Source organism: Pelobates fuscus, chromosome 5 (assembly GCF_036172605.1).
Source record: "Pelobates fuscus isolate aPelFus1 chromosome 5, aPelFus1.pri, whole genome shotgun sequence".
NCBI classification, from domain to species: Eukaryota; Metazoa; Chordata; class Amphibia; order Anura; family Pelobatidae; genus Pelobates; species Pelobates fuscus.
The window spans coordinates 219,650,179-219,670,828 of NC_086321.1; positions in this window are offsets into that span (position 1 = coordinate 219,650,179).

Here is a 20,650-nt window from a genome sequence, read left to right on the forward strand (position 1 = left end):
TTTCACCAGGACCCCATGCAAGCCAACGTCCTGGACACAAAAGATATGCTAACAGGAGGGTGGCTGCAAACAGTTGCGTAAGTACCAAGGTCGCACGATCGCAGCTGTGACTGGGCCCATCACATAAGAGGGCCCGGACACCTTGTTGACCCCTGCTGAAAAGTAAGTAATTTACCCCTCCCGGCCAGAGTCATGGGCCCCGCATGCAGAAATCTTTCCAAGTTCCATCTCACGGAGAAGTTCCTGTTCCGTGATCTGGTTCATCACCATGTGGCTTTTTCCTGCTGGACTCCATGCTGATGAGTGGGGTGTTGTTCCAACAGCCCCTATAGCTGGGCCGGTGGAGCTGGAGGAAGGACAGGAGATTGGCGGCAGCTGAGAGAAGCACCTAAGGTCAGGGGCTGGGTGAACCTGCCCCCAGGGATTTCCCTGACCCCAAAGGAAGTGGTGGGGAAGGACCCCAAGGATATTGGTGTTACACAGAAGAGGGACATGATCAAAGACATGGGAATTTTATACTGCTGTTAATTGTGTGTGCTGGCTGCACTTGTTAAAATGTTTTGACTGTGTGTGTGTGAGAGTATCTGTGTGTCAGTGTGTGTGTATGACTATTAGTGAGTGTGTGTGTGTGTCTTGTCAATGAGAGAGAGTCTGTCAGTGAATGTGTGTCTTGCCAGTGAGCATATGTGTTGTCAGTGAGCGTGTGTGTTGAATCAATGAGTGTGTCAGTCAGTGTGCATCAAATCACTGAGAGTGTAGGTCTGTCAGTGTGTGTGTCTGTCAGATGATATTTGTAGTCGGTGTATGTTTGCATGTCAAACAGTGAGTGTGTGTGTTTCTGTCACTGAAAATGTGTGTTGATTTAACAGCTTGTGTTCCAATTACTATATGCGTGTCAGTGAGTGTATGCATTTGTATCAGTGAGTGCGTAAAGGGGGCCCTTCTAGATTTTTGCATCGGAGCCCTGTGATTCCTAGTTACTCCCTTGGCTGCAAATATAAAAATTATAACATGTATGTGTCTTTGTATGTCAGATTGTATGTGCCAGTGTGTTTATAAGTGTGTGTATGAGTATGTGTGTGTGTGTGTGTATCTGTGTGTATACAAATGTAAGGTACTCTCTACATTAGTTTTGCCACTGGGTTGGGGATGAGGGTGCTATACATGTAAGGGAGTGGGGGCAGCAGGGTCCAAGTGGGTCCAAGTAAATGCTTGCCCAGAGTCCAATCAATATTAAAAACAGCACTGAATAGAATTAGCATATCAGGAACATGGCATTTGTTTCTTCCAGAGCGAGAGAGCCCTGGCTGGATGTCCTACAGATGTTTCTAGGATGTGTAAATCAGCACTTTCCTTTATGCAAAAACAAGGACTATGAGAACTGTGATAAAAAACAAAAGCTTATAGAAACTGAGTAGCTTGCCCTTTGGTTAATCCCGGCTCAGGTCTCAAAAAAATGTTTTGCCCATTTGTGCCATTGCAAAGATAACCCATACGATTTGCTTATCATACTGATCCCACCAATAAGGGCAGTCCAAAACCAAAATGGCTCAAACATTATTGAAAAAACAGAAGCTGCACTCCTCCAAAAGAGCCAGAGGATAGGTGCAAAAACCAACCCTGGAGTCAGCATTACCCCCAACACATAGAGCACGTGCAATACTAAAAAGAGGCTTGAATACACCAGGACTCAAAAGCAGGCCATTTTATTGGAAAAGTTACCAGGGCAACAATTCTACCCACAAATGACTCTTATAAAGCTAACACCACACAAAGAGAGAGAGAGAGAGAGAGAGTATGTGTGTGTGTATGTATATATATATATTGAAGTGCAATCAATAATTAACATAAAATAATAAATGATACAATTAAATAATTATGCATACTTATATCATCATTAGATTCAGATGTGCCCCATAGAAAACAAAAACAAGGATAATAAGTAAGACCAGTAAGCGTCCATGGCAAACTTGGCAAAGTGCCAAGAGCAAAAGCATGTCAACTCCATGAATTCACCACACATGACAGTGCCATGCATCTGCCCCCTGTGAACACGCCAAATATGACATTCTGGTGTTGTGGTTGATTGGAATCCTTGAACAAATGTTTTGAATTTCTTAAGAGTTATTCTGATTCAATTAAATTTACAATGATGGCTGACTTTGGTGAATTACCTTTCCTTTATTTATCCTTTGATTGTTAAGTCAGGCAGAAGGTTGGAAACTTATCTCTTTAAGAAATCATTGGACAAATACACAGTATTGCATTATACTAGTTTCCATTGCCCTTCAGTTTTTAAAGCTCTTCCTTACAGCCAATATATGAGAGGGAAGAGACTAGTATCACAAATTGATATGGCTGACCAACAACTTAATGAAAAGAGAGGTTCAAGATACGATGTAAATCTCTACTCTTGTCAATGAGCAACTGTTACAAGTTTAAAGATAAGGATACAGATGAATTATTACTCCTGAAAGCTATCAGTGAGATAGATACAAGAATCAAATTTACTTCACATTTTGGGACATTCTCTTCTGACATAAGAGAGATAATTAATAAACTTTGACATATCTTATCTGATTGCCATCCTGACATCCCAGCGTTTGGTAATAAACAATAAAACCTATGTTAGTCTTTAAGAGATGTCCATCAGTTAGAGGTAAACTGGTGAAGATTGAGTTGCCTATAAATAACCAAGCCAGAGCATCTCATAAGAGAGGTAATTTTTCATGGTTTAATTGTATTTCTTGCCAGTCTACAACCAAGGCATTCTTTTAAATTTTTTGTTAAAATGCATGTGCTTGGGCTCTCTCTGAGCTAAATGGGGTAATCCATACACTTACTGTGCCAAGAGGGGTATCAACTACACCTCACTTACTAGGCCCAAAGAAGGCCGAAATGATCATCTTGGGTTGCTTTATCTCTCATGCATAGAGGGCTTGCCAACATTTTTGAGACCTGAGTGGTGACCAATCAAAGGGCAAGTTTCTCTAAGCATTTGCATGGTCTCAGAGTTCTCATATTCTCTGTTTTTATTGCTTTGCATTATATACACTGATCAGTCACAACATGAAAACCATAGAAAACACAAACAACGATAAAAAAGGACAAATAGCAAGTAGGTCCCTCTTATGCTGCCAGAACAGCTGTGATATATTGAGGCATGGACTCTGCAAGACCTCTGAACATGTTCTTTGGCATCTGGACTAAGACATTAGCAGCAGATCCTTTAAGCCCTGCAAGTTGTGAGGTGGCCTCTATGGATTGGATTTGTTGCTCCAGCTCATCCCACAGATACTCAATGGGATTTCTCAAACCATTCCTGAACAATATTTGCCATCAGGGAACACCTTGCCATGAAGAGGTGTAGCTGGTTTGCAACAATCTCTAGGTAGGCTGCATGTGTCAAGGAAACATCAACCTAAATGCTAGGACCCAAGGTTTCTCAGCAGAACATTGCCCAGATCATATCTCTTTTTTCGCAGGCATGCCTTTTTCCCATAGTGTATCCTGCTGACATCCCAGTTAATTAACACACACATGGCATTCTAGCTGATCTAAAAGAAAATGTGTTTTATCAGACCAGGCAACCTTCTTTCATTTCTGCAGTATCTGACACTCATGTCGCCATTGAAGGTGCTTTTGGTGGTGGTTAGGGGTCATCATGGTAGCTCTGCCTGCTCTAACCCCACATGCAGCAAACTGCACTGTGTATTCTGACCCTGTTCTATCATGGTCAGTATTAAAAGAAAACTATAGTGTTAGAAGTACAAAGTTGGTTGGTTCACTGGTTGTTCTTTCTTGCACCAGTCTTTATAGGTACTAGCCATTGCATACTGGGAACCACTGACGGAACTACCGCAGTCGCAGGGGTCGCAGCCGCAATCGGGCCCATCACTTCAGGGGGCCCGGCCACCCTGGGGAACCCTGTGACCGCGGGTCTCTCCAGCTGATTAATGCGGCCTCGGCTCGCGCAGTTTAACCGCCGGGGCCACATTGAAGGAGCCCATCGAGTGGCCCATGCTGTTAGGGCCTCTCGATGTTTTGTCAGCGTGACCGGCCCCCCTCTGATGATGTCAGAGGCTGGGAGGAAGTGACTGCCCCAGTCACTTCCCCCCCAACAACCACTGTCAAATTCGCTCAGATCGTTTTGCTTGCCCATTTTTCCTGCTTCTAACACATGAAATTCAGGAATTGACTATTCTTTTGCTGTCTAATATATCCTACCCAGTGACAGGTGTTATATTAACAATATAAGCAACGTTATTCAATTCACGTGTCAGTGGTTTTAATGCTGTGCCTAACATTAAAGAAATACTTTTTTTAGCCTATAGAACTTATAGAACTTTAAGCTTGATTCATGAATGTGCCATCAATGAAAATGGCTGTCATACAGGCTCCATCATAGAAAAATATGACATAGTTCATAAAAGTTAGCTAATATGTTTTGACATGTGTACACAGGGCCGGCCTTAGGGGTGTGCGAGCTTTGCGGTCGCACAGGGCGCCATGGGAGCAGGGGGCGCCATGTGCCGACAAAGCTCGCACATGGGGGGCCAGGATTATAAAAAAATAAAATAAAACAGCACGGTGAGGGCGGAGCTTCCCATGTGGTGGGGCAGAGCTTCTCATGCAGCTGGGGGCAGGGCTTCCTTGCGGCGGGGGGGCGTAGCTTCCCGTGCGGCAGAGGCCTGTGTGTGTCTATTTGACTATCTGCCTGCAACTGTGTGCATGTGGTGGATTTGACAATGTATATGTAAAACTGTGTGCATCTGACTCTGGGACCGTGTGCACATAACTCTGCAAAAATATACACCTGCATTCACACATAGGCCCAAATGCATAATTTTATCTGAATTAAATACCCATCACACACAGCCAATAAACCCAACACAAATATCACATACAACCAATACACGCTTATCAAACACTGTTAATACAACCATTACAAATACCATACACAGCCAACACCTAGCATACATATCACACACAGTCATCACACCTATCACATACATATAGAACAGAAACATTACATCATATTAAAGTGAGATGTATTACAGTGGAGCTCTGGTATATAAAATGCACATTACTCTGTTTTATAGTTAGGGAGCTCGGTGATACACTAGTAGTCACATTACTTAGAGTTGTATTGTTGTGTAGTGTATGATCTTGTCACAGAGCTCCTCATTACTGGGAGTTTTATTGTTATGGAGCTCTGTGATAAATGGAGAAGAAGCGCATTACTACAAATTTTTATTCCAAATAGGTCAAAGTAAGTAAGTATAATCCAGAGCTCCAAAGCCAAACCACCCACAGTATTATGTGACATACTTAGTCTGCTCCTCTGTAATGTAGGCGAGGCAGTCTGGCACTTCTATTGGCTGCAGACCATAAGTAGCTGTCTGCCGAGCTCAGGATAATCAGAGCACTGGCGCAGATTACCACAGGACTCTGCAAGTCCCTGAGCTTGCGAGACAGTTACGCATGGTCTGTACCCAGTGGAGGGGCATCCCAGATTCAGATCAGCATGCCCCTCTCCCAACTAGGTAACAACAGGAAACGAGGAATGAATATTTGTTTTTAAATCATTTTTAATTTAAGAAATCCCCTATACAATCAGTACACTCCTATACACACACAAACACTATACATGGATGACAGGGGAGAGGGGGGCGCTCTGAAGATTTTTCGCACAGGGCGCCTAAAGGCCTAAGGCCGGCCCTGTGTGTACATATGCATATCAACACACCATGCAAGAGTTTGCACAAAAATAGGTAGGCATAACTTCGACACAGCTTTTAGTAAATGGGAAAGATGCTGATTATAACTTGTCCGTAATTACTAAAGTCTTTTCAAGGGGTAAGTTTAAAAAATATGTGTCAAAGATAAGATGAGGTGAATGGAAAGCTGGTTATCAAACATTTCCCACAATGTTGTTCTTCTTGGTGAAGCTGTCATTTCTTGTCTGATAAGGGCACAGGTGGTGCTAAAGTCTCTTTGAGAGTCGATCCTCTACCTTATTTCTGAAGACTGTGGATCAACATAGAGGATATTTTTCTGTTAACGTCACTTGTCCCTGCTTTTATATTGGTGAAGATAATGTTGCTAAGGCATTTAGTATTAGTGCAAACATTGCATATTGTGCAATTGTATAGTAAAAACCAAACATGTTTTAACTCCTTAGACTGATTCATATGGAGTTAGTAATAAAATGTCTCATGGTCTGAAAGGTGATCTAAAGAACTAAACGTGGGGCTGTCACTATGGAAACCTTTTGAACCAACAGGCACATTGCATTGGAGACTCTGACCTTTTTACAAATGTGCACCATTTTTCCGACAGTGACACTTTTTATTAATAACTCCTACAAATTGCAGTATTTCAATATGGAATATCAACAGACTGCTTCTGTGGGTGTTTTCTAAAGGTAAAGCAAAATCAGGGATTCCATATGTTTTCAAAAGCATACACGTGACAAGCAAAGAGTTTTAGAATACTAAACTAAATATCACTAACATTGAGCAGAAAACAGCATTTTCGTGATACGATAATCTTTCTGGAAGTGAAATATATATGCTGACCTTGCATGTTTGTGGAATCCACCCAAATAAAACATAGTTCAATCAAGTCCATTGAAGCAGTCAGTTAATTATTAATTTATCATGTGGTTATATTTTTTTGCAAGTCATTATCCACTGACATTTTTTGTGTCTTGCGGTTATTCATTTTTTTTGTAATGTTTAGTTTTTATTCCACTGTTTAAAAAAAAAAAAAAAATCATAGTTTACTCTTTTTAATTCCTTCTCCAGAGTTTTAGTGGATGTCTGGAATGGTTAGCATTCAATCAAGGCACACCTCAGCTTGTCACATGGCACCTCCGTTACCCTAATTCATCCCATCGCTTCATTTCCTTTTCATAGTGGTTAGTGAAAAGCTGTCCTCATTAGACTAAATAAAGGAATGATAACATAAGCAGCCGACATTTACTTCTTTTACCTGTCAATTTGCCTTTCTTTTTGTCAGAGGGTTGAATTAAAAATACAAAATAATAGGGAGCCAGGTTAATCAAGCAGTTATTTTTTTTTCCACAGTTTTAGGTCATTAAAAACATTTCATGTTTCTAGAAATTAAAGATAGATAAATGAACGAGTCAAAATGTCAAATCTATATGGGGATGTATTTTACATATATGTTGCCGTGATTTGTACTGAGGGCAAGTATTTAAGTAGTTAATTGTCTGAAGGACTAGTTGTGAATACCTAAAAGTGAAGCAGAAAATTAGGAGCAATTCAATATATTCAATGCTCCAGAAAACAATAGGTTCCTAGGACACATAGTTAGAAGGTAATTAGGAATATGTGCATTAAAAGGACACTTCAAGCACCAAAAAAACTTAAAGGGATCCTATAGTGCCAGGAAAACAAACCCATTTTCATGGCACTATAGGCTTTTGGAGAGCCTCCCTCTCTCAGGGCTCACCTCCCTCAGCATTGAAGGGGTTAAAACCCCTTCAGCCACTTACCTTAATCCAGCGCCAGGCTTCCTCGGCGCTGGTGACCTCTCCTCCCCCACCGACGTCAGCTCCAGAGTGGAGCCGAATGCGCATGCACGGCCAGAGCCTTCAACCCGCGCATAGGAAAGCATTACTCAATGCTTTCCAATGGGGATCTTATTTGACGCTGGACGTTGTGAGGACGTCCAGCGTCAGATAAGTGCAATTTACTCCGTGGATTAACCCTGCAGTGTAAACATAGCAGTTTCTCTGAAACTGCTATGTTTTCAGCTGCAGGTTTAAAACTAGGGGGGACCTAGCACCCAGACTTCATTAAGCGGTCTGGGTGCCTATAGTGGTCCTTTAATGAAGTGGTTTGGTGTATAGATAATGCCCCTTTGCCAGCAACGCTCAATTCCATGTTAATAGTTAGCTTTAGTGTTCAAAACCTCCTGTGTGTGATCCCGACTACTCTCATCAGCCCCAGCCACCCTCCTGCAAAGACAAGGTAAGAGACAGGAGGGTGGCTGTAAAATGAGCTTTGTGTGTGTGTGTCTGTATTTATATGTATGTCTGTCTGTATGTCTCTATGTATGTCTATGTAGGCATGTATGTATGTCTGTCTGTATGTATGTATGTCTATGTATGTATGTATGTGTATGTATGTATGTCTGTATCAGTGGTGTATCCTGGTTTTGTGCTGCCCTAGGCAGGACAAAACTCAGGCGCCCCCCTCCCGCCCACGCCACCCCCACCCAACCCTCCCCCCCCGCCCGCGCCACCCCCACCCAACCCTTCCCCCGTCCTGCCTTCTAAATACACACACACACATTCACTGACAAATACGCATACACTAGGTAACAGAAACACACACACACACTAACAGACACACACACTCACTAACAGACACACACACTCACTAGCAGATACACACACAGTCTAACAGACACACACACTAACATACACACACTTACAGACACACACACTAACAGACACACACACACTTACAGACACACACACACACACATACATACATACACAAACATAAGCCTCCTGCTTATAGTTGGTGGCTTTGGGATTTATTTATATTTCTGTGTTTTACATGTTTTATTATTTGGGGACATGTTTGGTATATCTGGCTTGCCCCACTGCCTTATGTGGCACTGGGCTTGGTGGGGAGTTTTGTTTTCCTTCTGGCTCCCTTTTCCCTTTGGGGCTCTTTCCTCTTGTGTCTGTCCCCTTATTATTTATATTTCAATTATATCAGTATTACATGCTGTGACATAACTCTGCAATGCTGGACAGTTTGAGACTGTCTCATATAGTGTGCTGCATTATGCATTATATCAGTATTACATGCTGTGACATTACTCTGCAATGCTGGTCAGTTTGAGACTGTCCCATGTAGTGTGCTGCACTATACTTTATATCAGTATCACATGCTGTGACATTGATAGTCATTGCTGGACAGTTTGAGGCTGTCTCATATAGTGTGCTGCATTATACATTATATCAGTATTACATGCTGGGACAGTTTGGGGTCTGTCCTACATAGTGTGCTGCACATTACATTATATCGTTACCTGGATGCTGTCCCTTTATCTCTACATTACTGGACAGATTGGGACCGTCCCACATAGTGTGCTGCACTATACATGATATACCTGATTCACAGGGATTCGGATCATTGGACATTATATATTACCAGGAGTTATATTTCACATATAGGGAAAGCTTCCCTAGCGCTGACCCTTAGGGCTATTCTCTTACTACATTTATATATGACCTAGCCTTCTAGGTCTGTGCCCTCTGTCTGGCCTGCCTTACCAGTGCTCTATTGAAAAGCAGACTCCTGGACGTACATAAATCCCCTTCGGCCGCGAGCCTAGAAAGTTTACGGGGATTTGGATACTGTGGGGGATTTCACGGTACCCCATGGATTGGCCTGCTATGTCTGTGCCCCATTAATTGGCCTGCTATGTCTGTGCTCCATTGATTGGCCTGCTATGTCTGTGCCCCATTGATTGGCCTGCTATGTTTGTGCCCATTAGAACGGCCTGCTATGTCTGTGCCCATTAGAACGGCCTGCTGTGTCTGTGCCCATTAGAACGGCCTGCTATGTGTGTGCCCATTAAAACGGCCTGCTATTTCTGTGCCCATTAAAATGGCCTGCTATGTCTGTGCCCATTAGAACGGCCTGCTATGTCTGTGCCCATTAGAACGGCCTGCTGTGTCTGTGCCCATTAAAACAGCCTGCTATGTCTGTGCCCATCTAGACGGCCTGCTCTGTCTGTGCCCATTTTAACGGCCTGCTATGTCTTTGCCCCATTGATTGGCCTGCTATGTCTGTGCCCCATTGATTGGCCTGCTATGTCTGTGCCTATTTGCTTGGTCAACTATTCTGTGTCCATTCGTTTTGCCTGCTGGGCCTGTACCCTACGGACGGGCATGCACTATTGGTGCCGAACCCCTTTTTGGCCGCAAGCCTGGGGGAATATCACTGAGGAAAACCTTGTGCCCACCAGTGACATGGAGATAGGCAGGTGTCCAGACAAGCACCATTGCCATACTCTCCAAGAGGACACAAGTATATGGCCATCTGAATATGGTGGGAAGGGTGAAGGCCCTAAACCTCATGCCTGAAGGGCAAGGTTTCTTATGAAGTCCTCGGACACATCCACGGTTTACTCCAAACCGGCGACGGCACATCTCCAAGGAGAACTTCGCACAGGCAAGGACCGGTACTCAGACACCTACAGGAGAAAGCTGTGTTTTTCTTTGTCTTTAACATCTACTCCGTATCTGCCTCCTAGAATCCTTATAGGTGTCGGTAGTTTTTTCCCACGTTAGGTTAGCTCCTGGCCCTGTCCAGTGGGGCTTACTTTTATTACCTTCCGGCCTGCTATTTGCCTTCTATCTGAGATATAATTGGTGCATTTACTCTTATGTACGTTAATTGTTGCTTTTTTGTTCTTTCATGACTTCCTTTTCCTTTTCGCTCGGGTCGTCGAGAGGCCTGACTTGACCTCCTCCGACCTCCCGGGCACTCGTGGATTGTGGAGAACGTCTCCAGCTTTCCTCAGACTACCAACGGTCTTCCTGGACCCCGCGCGCGCTTCCTGGACCCCGCGCTTAGAGCTGACGTCCATGCTACTGATTTCGTTATAGAGGACTGCCTGGTCATGCAAGATATACATATTTAGACTGGATCCCTCTATTCTATCTCCTGTAATGGATCTACTGGATACGGACCACTGTAACACACGCGAGAAATACTCACAGAGGTATAACGGGGGGCGACTCCCACTTATTTACACACACTCCCGGAGATGGTACGGCTAACGGATGGACCTCCGGTATTACGAGAGTGCAGGTTTTGGTATATTCTGCACCATATAATACAGAAAATTGCTTTCTGTTTTGGATATCCAGACCATTACGAAGATGGGGACCCTCTGTCTATACTCTATTTATCCCTCACGGGAGCCGTTTTGTTGGATCCGCGCTAACCTACTTTTCAACTACCGTCGAGGAGACCTACGAGACTTTATTGAGGTACCTGGTGTGCCCCGACTCCTACGCAAACATATTTCACTCTTAGACGAGGACGAATCAGGATGGAAATCTGCGCTCCGGTTTGCACTTCCCATCCCTTTGAATATTTCTGGGATTCATTATTCCCTGAATAGTCGACCACCGTTCCTCCACACAAGTTCAGTTCGGAACCCTGAATGGACGTCCTTTTGGAGTCTTTTCTCTACCATGTCCGAGGATTACACAGTCCATTTGGAATATTGGAATCACTTAGGATACGGCTGGTCTGACCACACCGTTGCCTGCATTATAAATGTATTCTCGGATGAGACATCTCACCGGGTAGGCCAGGAGGGAACTCTTGATCTGTAAGGAGGCACCTCCGATCGTGCCTGGGTCATCCGGCGATGTGGCCTTGCAGGTAGACCTCCACTCTCTAGCGATGTGCCCAAGTCCACCACCAAGTCGCAATAGAACCGCAATAGAACCGAGTTGCGACTTGGTGGTGGACTTGGGCACATCGCTAGAGAGTGGAGGTCTACCTGCAAGGCCACATCGCCGGATGACCCAGGCACGATCGGAGGTGCCTCCTTACAGATCAAGAGTTTCCTCCTGGCCTACCCGGTGAGATGTCTCATCCGAGAATACATTTATAATGCAGGCAACGGTGTGGTCAGACCAGCCGTATCCTAAGTGATTCCAATATTCCAAATGGACTATGTACTCGGTTCTATTGCGACTTGGTGGTGGACTTGGGCACATACCTTGAGAGTGGAGGTCTACCTGCAAGGCCACATCGCCGGATGACCCAGGCACGATCGGAGGTGCCTCCTTACAGATCAAGAGTTGAGACATGGTGGCAGTTTCTTCTCATGGCCCTACGTCCGCAAACGGCCTTTGATATTTTACAACTACAGGAAGCTGGCTGATAGGTCAGCTTGCCAGCTCATGGAACGTCTGCTAGGAAACTGGTCGCAACACCACGTACAATGGATCTATCGGCGGATGGTGTTTTTTTCCATGTTTGAGATGATGCGTCGACTGGCATCTTCATTGATCCTTCTTCTGTCGTTTATCACAGTTGGTAAGTCCTATGAGGAATGGGAATGGGTACCAGCGACACAAACAGCGTTGGATTGGTGAACTGAGCATTGAAACAGCAAATACGAAGCCTCCTGTCATGTTATAAAATTGTAGATTATGCTAGCTTTAGTGTACCTATAATCTTAATTGTATTAATGACAGGAGGCGAGTATTTCCCACCGATTCTTATCCCTCCCTTGTTTAATTTTATAGTTTGAGTTTATCAGGTACGTATGCAACTCTGCTTGTTGTCTCTGCTACCTGTCAATTGTTTCTTATATCTGTTTTTTTCCATAAGTAGGGCTGGGATATTCTGCATATTAGTGTAATTTTGGTTGCTACATTGGGTACTTACATGTTTCGATTCTGTTTTTCTCTCGTTTCAGTTTAGAGTCCATCAACACTATCTGGTGTGGCAGTTCTTCTCGGAAGGTGGACTTCATTGTATCTAGGACTTCGTTTCTCCCCATTGTATTTTCTGTATTTGTTTGTCTTGTCGCAGCTTGAAAGAGAAAATGATGCATGGGAAGGGGAGTTTTATAGTACCTAACTTTTTTCTGATTGGTTGTTTTTCTGTGCTGCTGTGGAGTTCTAGTAAAGAGAGACTTAAGCAAATACTCGCCTCCTGTCATTAATAAAATTAAGATTATAGGTACACTAAAGCTAGCATAATCTACAATTATTTCCAACAGATCTGTACTATTATTGCTATTTCTCTCTATTCTTTTTTTTTCTTACATGTGCTTTACAACCCTGAATTTGGGATTGCCATCTACTGGGAATATAAGTATTATTGCTATTTGTTTTCTATCTGTGCATGTGGTATGGGGTTTTTCACCTAAACATCACTCCACTTCTATAAATAAGGTTATTGATTATAACCTTATTTATATTATTTGTTGTTTACTCCATTAAAACAATATTTCACTATTATATACTTTTTTGTTTCATTTTGTATATATTAAATCATCGATGTCGCATAACCCTATGGGAAAGCTCTGGATTGTTTGTTAACCCCTTAAGGACCAAACTTCTCGTATAAAAGGGAATCATGACATGTCACACATGTCATGTGTCCTTAAGGGGTTAAAACCACTTGTTATTTAATGCAGCATTATACCCTGTTGTGTTTTGTTAAAGAGGGTAATATCACCTAAACAATTTAAAGCACATTGTGTTGTTCACAAACCACTGCATATCAGGGACACCTCACTAGACTTGCTGTTTTAGATCCTCTGACCCAGTTACCTAGCCATAAATATTGGCCCTTGTCAAAGTCACACAAATCTTTTTTGCTTGCCCATTTTGTTAGCCTAGCATATCTCACCCATTGACAGGTACCATTGTAACAATATAATCAGTGTTATTGACTTCACCTGTCAGTGGTGTTCATGTTTTGACTGATCAGTGTACATAATATGTATACATAAAATTGTTAATAATTTGCAAACTGTAACTTGCAGACAGGTCTCCCTTTAGTAAAAATATGTTTCAATATAGTGAAAGAGCAGGTTCCAAAGATGAGTAGCAAATTCAATATACTCCCAATTATAATGTATCAAAGAATAAAGGAGAACAAATTATTATGTTGTAGAGAAACACCTTTAGTATTTTAGTGCCACTTACTTTGTTTTTCGTATAGTTCTGTGTATTCAAGGCATCACCTAATAGAAACACTGTTAGTCAGAGCCAGATTAAAGAGACACTTTAGTGACATTAAAGCACCATAACAACTGCATATAAATGAAGTTGTTATGGTACCAGGAGTTCCCCAGGTGCATTCTTACATTCAGGGGTTAAAACATTTTTGAACAGTTTAACATTGAAATTGCCTCCAGTGCTGCTCTTAGCTCCCCTCCAGCTGCATTCAGCTTCTGAAACTTCCCTTACAGGAAGCTTGGAGTGCGCTTGGAGTGCTTTGAGTTAGATAAATCAAAAATGTTTTGGTGCCTGACGTGTGCCTTTAAGATCTCTGTTTCTGTAAGTGGTGTGTATGTGTGTTGATTGAGAGTTGTGTGTGTAGTAGCTGAGTGTTGTGTATGGAGGAGGCTTTACGGGGGGACTGAGTGTGCCTGTGTCTAGCATCATGTACATCAGAGACCATTGAGAAAAATGACCCATAAAAAGGTTAGTGGAGCCCTAGACGTGTTTCACACTCCTCCTGGTGCTTTCTCAAGATGTTGAGAAAAAAAAATGTCTGGGTAATTTATCTGGGTGGTCTCTCCCCTGTCCAACAGCTGTGGGTGGTCCTGCTTTCTGGTGTATATATATATATATCTTTTTTTGTTTCGGATTTTTTTTTTTCATTCGTGTTATTCACATTACATAATATTTTCAGTTTATATGTAACAGAAACATGACTCTCTCCATCTGACACTGCTACCCCTGTCTCACTATCCTTTGGTGGTCTTCAATTTTCCCACAACCCAAGACACTCTGAAAGCAAAGGTGATTGTGTAGGGTTTCTGCTCTCACCTCACTGCTCCTCTACCCACCCACTCTTTCTTCATTTGAATTTCATTCAATTCTCCTTTTCAAACATATTTCTACTAACATTGCCATTATCTATCGTCCCCTCGGTTCCCCTTTCCTCTTCCTTGACCACTTTGCTACTTGGCTTCCCTACTTCCTCTCCTCTAATATTTCATTCCTAATTCTTAGGGACTTCAACATTCCCATTAACCTACCCTTGTCCTCAGTAGCCTCAAAACTACTTTCAATGACCTCCTCCCTTGGGCTATCACAGTGGGCTAAGTCCACTACCCATTTGCTGGCAATACCCTTGATCTTATTTTCTCTCATGAATGTACAATCTCTAATCTCTGCAACACTCCATTTCCTCCCTCAGATCACCACTTCTTATCATTTGCTCTCAATAGCCCCCTACCCCATCATCCTCAAGCAGACCCCCCTCAACTAAGAAGAAATCTGAATTATATTGACCTCCAGCAGCTATCAGCTAATATTGATTCCCAACTTCTATCCATCCCTTCTTTCTCCTGTCCCTCACTGGCTATCTCCTCATATAACACTACCCTCACCTCTGCCTTGGACGCTGCAACCCCACTCCAAACATGCATCTTGAAGCGAACACGTCCCCAACCATGGCACAATAAATGAACACGCTACCTGCAGAGATGCTCCCGTTCTGCTGAACGCTCCTGGAGGAAGTCACACACCCACTCTGACTTCCTCCACTACACATTCATGTTGCGTTCATACAGCACAGCCCTTATCCTTGCCAGATAGTCATACTTTTCCTCCCTCATTAGCTCATGCTCCTGCAATACCAGGTGACTTTTTAATACCTTTAACTCCCCTCTTTGCCCTGCTGTGGGCACCCACCAAACTAACCTTACAGCTGATAGCTTTGCATGCTACTTTACTGACAAAATTGAACAGCTTAGGAAATAATTCTCACCACCTTGCCCCTCTCTTTCTCAACCACACCTGGATCATGCCTTTCCTACCCTTTAGACTTTCTCCCTGGCTACTGTACAAGAGGTGGCTGTGCTTCTCCTTTACTCTCGACCCACCACTTGCCCACTTGATCCTGTCCCATCTCACCTTATCAGATCTTTCTCATCTTGTCTTGTGCCTTCCTTAACACACATCTTCAACTGCTCTCTCTCTTCTGATGTTGTCCCTGCTGCCCTTAAACATGCTACTGTAGTACCCATCCTTAAAAAAAACATGTCTTGACCTGTCCTCCCCTTCTAACTATCTTCCCATATCCCTGCTCCCCTTTTTCCTCAAAGCTTTTGGAAAGACTTGTCTTTACCCAACTTGTTTCCTCAACTCCAACTCTCACCTTGACCCTCTTCAGTCTTGCTTCTGCACCCTCACTCTACTGAGACTGCTCTTAGTAAAGTCACGAACAACCTAATCACATCTAATTCCAAAGGGCACTACTCCATACTAATTCTTCTTGACCTCTCTGCTGCCTTTGACACTGCTGACCATGTTCTCCTTCTCCAAACTCTTCAATCACTCTGTTGTCTCTTGGTTTTCCTCCTCTCTCTCCCAATGCTCATTCAGTGTCTCCTTTTCTAATGATACCTTCTCCCTATGTCCTGTCTCTGTTGGTGTCCCCCAAGGCTCTGTACTTGGTCCCCTTCTATTTTCCACTTATACTGCCTCTATTGGCAAACTAATTACTTCATTTGGATTCCAATACACCTGTACGCTGATGACACTCAAATATACCTCTCCTTTCCTCTCCCCTGCCGTCCTGCAACGTGTCACTTCTTGCCTTTATTCCATCTCTAAATAGATGTCCTCCCGCTTTTTGAAACTCAATCTCTTTGAAACTGAATTCCTTGTCTTTCCTCCTCCTGATACTGATCCTCCTCTTTCAAGTGAGTGGTACCCACATCAGTCCATCCTTGCAAGCATGCTGTCTTGGCGTTATACTTGATTCTGGCCTCACATCTGAGCCTCACATTCAGTCTGTTACCAAATTCTGTAGATTCCTCCTTAAAAACCATAACCTGCATCCGCCCCTTTCTTACACAAGATGCTACTAAGGAGCTTGTCCATGCTCTAGTAATGTCTCATATGGATTATTGTAACTCTCTCCTAATAGGTTTTCCCACAAGTCGTATTGCCCTGCTACAGTCTGTAATGAATGCTGCAGCTAGACTGATTTTCCTCTCCTGTCGCTCCTCTCACACCTCTCCCCTCTGTCAGTCCTTACATTGGCTTCCTGTATCCTATAGGAGTCAATTCAAGGTACTAATCCACACCTATAAAGCACTGACCAATTCTAACCCCTCCTATATTTCTTCCCTGATCCGCAGGTATGCCCCTTCTTGGTCTCTCCGCTCTGCCCATGACCTTCTCCTGTCTGCTGCTTGCACCCACACAGCCAACTTAAGCTTGCAGGACTTCTGCAAGCGTGGCTCCTTTCCTTTGGAATAGCCTGTCTACAACCATCAAGCTCTCCCCTAGTCTTCAATCATTTGAAAAGTGCCTCAAAACCCTTCTCTTTAGGAAAGCATATGGCCTCCCAGAGTAACCTGTACCTCCCATACCTGTCCCCTGCTCTCTCCTAATGGGCAGTATTATATTCTCTCCTCCAGCTCTGCTTCACTCCACCTTGTTTGATTGCTACCTTCTATCCTATAGTGTTTTACGCCCCACCTCCTATAGACTGTAAGCTCATTCGAGAAGGGCCCTCTTCAACCTATTGTTCCTGTAAGTTCTTCTAGATGTCTCATTTATTGTTAAATCTCCCCCTTTGAAAATATTGTAAAGTGCTACGGAATATGCTGGCGCTATATAAATACCAGTAATAATAATACAATAATAATATGCTTGGACCATTACAGCATACATGAGGGCTGCTGTCTCACTATCATGCCATGTGTACTTATTTTTAAAAATAATAAAGGTGCATTTTTCTTATGATTTTTACTTGCATATTATTTGGGACTACCCACGAGTGCGGATCATTTTTTGTAATTTTTTTTTTTTTAAAGTATTGTTTTATTATTGGGTGGAGTCCAGCACCAAGAGGGTAATCCTTATATACATTCATTAAAGCATACTATGATCACTTTAATTAAATATATTTACACCACTTTTAGTTTTTCTTTTGTAGCTGTGGCAAACTACTTTTGAATGTTGAACCTTATCTCATTCATTATTTGTTTTCTTTTTACTATCTCTGTATTGCAGCTCTCTGTAATCCATCACAGTCATCCTGGTTATTAGTATCTCCTTATTGGCCCAGTTCTATGTGTTATTTCTCTGTATTTTACTCAGCTCTACATGTTGAACGTGTATCTCTGTAGTCTACCCAACTCTGTGCATTGTATTTGCATCTATGTATTGTGCCTAGCTCTGTGTATTATGTCTCTATTTTTTTTCCCATCTATGTTTGTGGTATGGGTATCTCTTTTTTTTATACTCAGCTCTATGTATTTTATAGATATCTTTATGTTGTGCCTAGCTTGTTTTATTGTATTTTTCTCATCTCTCTCTATTGTATGAGTGTCTCTGTACTGTAAAGGGAGGAGTAGAATTCTCCAGCCACCACTGTCCTCTTCACTGTAGAAGCCGCACATCGTGAGGTGTACCAGGAGTGGGTGAGACTGTTGCCTGCTCTGAGATCTGTGATAAGGCTTTGTATTTTATTACTTTGTAAGTGCATTTGTAATAAACCGATAGCTGGAGATATGCCTTTATATTCTGCTTTCCTGTGAGTCCATTTTTAACAGAACTTGGTGTCTGTCTTACCACATTAGTTTTTTGTCAGTGTAACGCCATGTGCCTGTATGCAGTCTGACAGCCAACTCTTCTGATACCTATTAGAACAAGTTGTTTAACTAATTATTTGCAGCCTTTTTTTATGTGTGTATTGTGTCTCTTGTCAAATTGCCCTCATCCAAGGAACTTGCTTCTATCTTCGCCAGGGAGGTGTTTTGGTTACACGGTATTCCAGAGTCTATTGTGTCTGATAGGGGTAGCCAGTTTATTTCCAGGTTCTGGAAAGCCTTTTGTTTGGAGATGGGCATTTCTCTTTCATTTACCTCCGCTTACCACCCTCAGTCTAATGGAGCTGCTGAACGTGCCAACCAATCCCTAGAGCAGTATCTTCGTTGTTTCGTATCCCACCATCAGAACGATTGGGCTGACCTGCTTCCTTGGGCTGAGTTTGCTCGTAATAACGCTGCTCATGAATCTTCCGGTAATAGCCATTTCTACGTTTTTTATGGCCAGCATCCTGTTGTTCTTCCGGCTGCATTCTCCTTGCAGGGCATGCCTGTTCTGGATGAACATTTGGCTGATTTACATTCTACCTGGGAGCAGGTTCAGCGTTCTTTGGTAGACTCTGCTGCTCGCCAAAAGGTCCAAGCTGACAAACATCGCAGGGCGGCTCCATCCTATGTTGTGGGTGAAAGGGTGTGGCTTTCCACTCGCAATATCCTCCTTCGTGTGCTTTCTATGAAGCTGGCACCCCGTTTTATCGGTCCTTTTCATGTCTTACATAAAACTAATCCTGTTTCAGATGCCTTAGATCTTCCTAGGAACCTGCGTATTCCTAACGTCTTTCACACGTCCTTGTTGAAGCCACTCCTGTGTAACCATTATACCCGACATGTTCCTCCTCCTTCTCCTGTTTCTGTGGAGGGTCATGAGGAATTTGAGGTGGCTGCTGCGCTTGACTCTCATTTTCTCCGGGGTTGCCTCCAGTACCTGGTGCATTGGAAGGAGTATGGGCCTGAGGAACGCAGTTGGATTTCCGCTGACGCTGTTCACACTCCTCGCCTTCTGCGCTCCTTCCATTCTTGTTTTCCTGCCATGCCTGGTCCACCCCAGGGGGGGGTACTGTAGCGGTACTTACCTTCTCAGGGGGCCGGCCGAGGTCCTCTGTTCCCGCCGCGCGCGGTCCTGCACCTGCATGAGCCGCGCGCGGCTCGTCCGACGGAGTTCACAGGAAGGCGGGCACTGACCGCGAGACGCAGTCACGTGTCCCGCCTAACTCTAAGAGCACGTCTCGGGCGCGCTCTTAAAGGGACAATGGGAGCCGAACTGTGAAACGGTCTCCCATTGGCCCCTGTCATTCCACATTCCCCATACACTCTCGTTTTGGGGGCGTGGTAAGACAGGGGCCAATCAAATTGAATACTAGGGTACTCCCTGCCCTATCGTGGTTTCTGATTCAGTTCCCTTTAGTGCTTGTATCGTTCAGTTGTGTTTTTTTCGTGCTTGACCTTGGCTTTGTATTTGACTGCGTTTTTCTCTTTATCCCTGCTTTGTCTTGTTTGCCAGCTTCCTGATTCCTGTGTACCAGACCTTGGCTAGTTCTTGTTTTCGCTGTCTCTCTGTTCCCTTGACCTCGGCTCGTTCCTGACTCTGTCACTTCTCTGCTCTACATCGAGTCCGGCCATTCTAAGGTCCGGTAAGACGTATCTGCTTTATCTTGTCTCTTGTTGGACTAAATCTTGCGTGTTGGGGTACACTACCGTGACACAAGCACAGAAAAAACATACTTTTTTAAAACACCCCAAAAGTACCCTAAAAATACATAAAAGCCTATGAATGTTACATCCCCTGATAGCCCTGATCTGGTTGATCCAAAAATCACCCAAATCAGTTCAGGGGTTCAGAAGTTTTAGGGAAGTCATAGATTTTACCGACCGGAGGCATGGTCCCATAGTCGAAAATAGTTCCATAGAAGTGCCACTGGAGGACCGACCGGGAACAACAAGGTTTTTATGCCAAAAATAGTTCCAGGGCATTCGCGGCTAAGTCCCTCTGAAGTCTATTCGCAGTTTTGGTCCATGTAAACATGATGCCCGCCACCTCGTGGTCGGCCATAGGAATTGCGGCCACCCAGACGAACACTTAGACCACTGCGATGGAAATTGCAACAATGCATCAATTAAGCTTAACAAGCTCCAGAGTGGTCTCCGGTTCGTGCGGCTGTTCGATGTAGCGGATGGCATTGGGCTGTCCTAAAAGTTGCATTTATTCCTATGTGTTCGGTTGAATTTTAACATGTATATGTGAAGTGTATGCATCATTCTTCTGATT